We start from the raw sequence: 4,587 nt of genomic DNA, 5'->3' as shown, positions 1-4,587 counted from the left end.
GATAATATTTCGAAATACATAGACACTGAAACAGTAAGAGAACACAGTAAGAAAACACACAAACACAAAAAATTTAATAAGGAGTTCACCTAATCCTCCTGGGCTACGTCTCCTGGTCCAGCATTTAGTGGTGTCCTTTCTATTGTGTCTTAAAAAGTAGAGTTTTATAATAGTGAGCTCAAACTGAGTCTCACTTAATAGATAATGATCAGTAGGACTGTACTTGGATTCCCCAAGCCTCTAGAGTACACAGACTCCCCATACTGAATCTCGACTTCAACTAGTTGTTAGGACCCCATATTGTCTATTTTTGACCTTATATTTTGTCATAATATTACCCTCTTCAACCCATAGTTGAAAGCCTTTGTTAGTGTTTTGACTTAATCATTCCAAAGGTATATAGTAACTCTCCTCATTGCTATATGTTTAATTATTCAACACATAATCATGCTATCTTTATAATTGATCCTTGAAGTTGACTAAGTTGTTGAATAATTGTTGAAACTGCCTAAAGCTAGCAGGACCATATTTTGCAGTTGTTGAAACAGCGGAAACAACACGAACCTCGAAGCTGAAACAACAAGGACAGCATGCGAACCTCGAGGAGACAGTTGAGATTTGCGTATCAGATCTGCCGCAGCAAAGGAATCCAATCGATTATTGAATAAACGGTTACATTGGTCGTAACGTTCATGATCCACATTACTGTAATAGCATTCTGTTAACAGGAACTGATTTCCCTATTTTTGTACAAAGGGTCGAACTAGAATGTATAATGAAAATATTTTGTAATAGATGTCTCCTCTATAAAGAGGAGACATCTACATTAGAGGGGGGATAGAGAGGATGAACAAGCTGTAACACAGGAATTGTAGTGGAAGGACGAGATTGAATCTTTCTTGTAATATGGTATATTGACAGATGAATAAAGTTCTGTTCTGAGTATTTCATCTTAGTTTCCGTGTCCTGGGGAATCTTGTGAGAAGGACAGGGCCCACCTTCATCACAAGATTCACCCATCTTCTTTCTGTTGTGTGTTGTGTGTGATTTCTGTTCATACCTTATTCACGAGTATTGCTTCTGATGATATTTTACTTTTGCTAAGACTATGTTTTTCTTTTAATCGATTGATGCTGTATATGAGTGCCTCATTGGTGACTAGGATTTACAGAGTGTATTGGCGAACTTGATAACAGAGGCATGTGCTGAATGTTCCTACTCTAGGGATAGGGTCCTGATCCTTTGTTACAGGACAGCCATCACTTCCTTTTGCAAATTTATTCTCTTTAATTAATTATCTGTTCTTATTCCATTCCTGCAATAGACTATAATTTTTGTAACATAGAGTAAGGGTTTAACAGAGAATGAATTGTTTATACTACAACTTTTAATGCTATTAAAATCGAGTACATATAATACGTAGTCACGTTTGAAATAATCGGACTTTCCCGGGTTGACAATTTATGTGGCACTCGACTGTTTAATTAATAAACAATTAAAGTGACCAACATTTTGGTGTCATTGCCGGGGAAGGCAACCGAAGATTTTAAAAGTATTAACGATTTTATTTTAGAGATGCAGGATGCATGAGAGGACGCAGGAAGGCTAACCTTACAGGCGGCAAGGGCAAAGGAGGAGGAAGAAAAACTTTCATTGATGATATTATTTCAAAAGCTAAGACATCCCAGAGGTTAATCTCTCGAAGGCCACAGACCCAACACTCTTTCCAAACAGACTATCAGACAAAGGAAGTAGTGGGATGGGAGAGGGTTATAGAACCATCAGAATATACTGAGGGACTGATGGAAGAAGTCGAAGGACCAGTAGAAAATATTGAGGAGCCAATAGAGGAGACTAAAGTGGAGGAACCAGTGCAGGACATTGAAAGTCCAACAGAAAACACCGAAGACCGGGCAAGCGCATCAAGAAAACAACTAATGGAGGATAACAATGAAGGAATTTTCAGTGGAGGTCACAAAGGAGAAGGAAGGGGAGAGAATTCTCTCTCCACCCTGGAATTCCCTATTGGGGAACTCCCCAGAGGAGCAACTCCTATGAATAATATCCCACTTTCAGCATTACCCAATTTCCATGGTTTATCCTCAGAAGATCTTGATGAGTTTCATTTTGAATTTGATATATTGTGTAGAAGCTATGACTATGTTAATGCTACCCAGAAATTGAAGTTGTTTCCAACTACATTAAAAGGGAATGCACTAAGATGGTTTATGAGCTTGGGAGCTCATGTGATTACGACATGGGACTAGATGAAGGAGAAATTCTGGCCAAATAACAAGATTATTGCCGAACAAGAGAAAGGAAGGAGGAATTATTTAAGATGGTTCAGAAGGAGGACGAAAGTCTGGAGGAATTCATGGAAAGACTACAGTATAATTTGCAGCGATCTGATCATCCGGATATGAGTAAGGATATTCTTAAGTCAATACTGCTAAAGGGGTACGAGATGATTGTTTAGATATGTTGAATATGCTTGGAAAAGGGGATATATCTAAGGAATCATATGATGAGATTGTCAACCTCTGTAAGAGATGTTCAAGAGGAGCAGCAAGCAGACCAAAAAGCAAGGATAGTACATACTCAAGAGTCCAGAAATCAGCAAGTGGAGGAGCAACATGGGCCAAAATATGTAACTTACTTGAAGAATTTAAAACTGAAATGTTAAGCTCTTTTGCGTCACAAATTGATACCTTGCAGGTTAAAAAGAAGCAGGCAGAAGCAGAAGTTTCTTTGGCTATTTTCTGCTCTAAATGTAGAGAAAAACACCCACTAAGGGATTTCCCACTGGACAAGGTACCAATTTGCACTATTTGTGAAAAGGACCATGAGACTCAACAATGCCCTTCTTTGCTAGGAATAAAAGCAGCACTGCAGCCAACTGAAGAAGAAGCTGAAGCAGTGTACCTGCTAACACAGAGGAGGCAATGGCAACCACTAGGACAAGGTACGAATTCTAACATGCCATTTAATCGTTGGAATAATCATCCTCCTTTTCAAGCAAGTTTCCCGCCCTTCAATCAAATGCAGTACCCACCCTTTAATCAAATGAATTTCCCACCCATGCAGCAACCAAATCCTCCTTTTGTTGATCCTACGATATGGAATCCCCGGGCTCTACAACAATCCTATTTTAATCAATGGAACCCAAATTGGACAGCTCAATAGATCCCATTTCCAAACCAATTTCCTCAATATCAACAATCTCTCTCCTTACCATCAAATGCTCCACCGAATAATTAGACAATGAGACCCCAGTTGCCTGTACAACCTAACCCCAACCCAAATAACAATAAAGCTCTTCAGGTAATTGATATTCAAAACCAACCTGTTTCCCCTATGCAATGTAATGATATTCATTTGCGCTCTGGGAGAATAGTTGAACCCATTATTGATGACATTACTTCTTCCGATTATGATAAAGAAGAAACTGGAAAATAAAAGTCATCTAATAACAATGCTAAAATAGTTGAATCATCCTCTAATAAGATTGCTGAAGCAGTAGAGCCACCATTCCCTGAACGTCTGGCTCTTACCAAAACACTTGAGCCACCTGCTTTTAATCTTTTAGGAGAACTGCAGAATTTATATGTTAAAATTCCACTCTTACAAGCACTGAGAGATGTACCAATTTATGCTAGAACTGTCAGAGATATTTGTATTAAGAAACCTGGAAGAAAAGTTAAAGATCCCCTCACAGTTCATGTGATGGGTGATCTAGCTACTCTAATGTCAGAAAAAAACCCTCCTGTGAAATATGGTGACCCTAGTCATCCTACAGTCACAGTGCAAGTTGGAAAAAATTTTGTTTCTAGAGTTCTAGTAGATCTGGGTGTTGCAATAAACATCATGACACTTGAAACCGCACAATTACTACAGTTAAAGAATGTAATTAGGGAAACCCCAACCATTCTAGAGCTAGCTGACCGCTCCACAATCAAACCTGAAGGAGTCATTGAAAACTTGATAATTTCAGTCAAATCTTGGAACTACCCAACTGATTTTGTTGTATTACAGACCAAAACAAAGTTGGGGGGTCATCCATTGATTTCAGGGAGACCTTGGCTGGCTACAGCAGATGCCTTCATCAGCTGTAGATCAGGTTCAATGACAATTTCTAATGGATGTGAAACCAAGCAGCTTACTCTTTACCCTCATGCTACACACCTATGATTAATAATGATAAATTTGTATGGTTAGATTATGAGGATGATGAGACCCAACCCATCTTGACTATCGGACAAGCTTTAACTTTTAAAGATTCAACCAAAGATGAATTAATTAGCAACTTTATTTCTGAACCTTCTTCGGTTAACTCTGAAATACATGATCACTTGATTACAATCTTGGAATCTGAATCTCAGCAAAACCTTAGAACTGAAAATTTATCTCAGACATTAGCTGGTATCTCCTCCAAAGGTATAACAGTAGAAATCGAGGCTAGCAAAACATTAAATATAAACCCTAACCTAACAGATGCTGAAACACAACAGTTAATGAAGCTACTCCATGAGAATAAAGAAGCATTCGCATGGGATTACACAGATATGAAGGGAATCTCTTCTGAATTAT

This window comes from Pinus tabuliformis, chromosome 7 (genome assembly GCF_031772625.1).
Source record: "Pinus tabuliformis cultivar Carrire ecotype Pingquan chromosome 7, CPIR1, whole genome shotgun sequence".
Lineage (NCBI taxonomy): Eukaryota > Viridiplantae > Streptophyta > Pinopsida > Pinales > Pinaceae > Pinus > Pinus tabuliformis.
Note: the sequence above shows the minus strand (reverse complement) of the source record.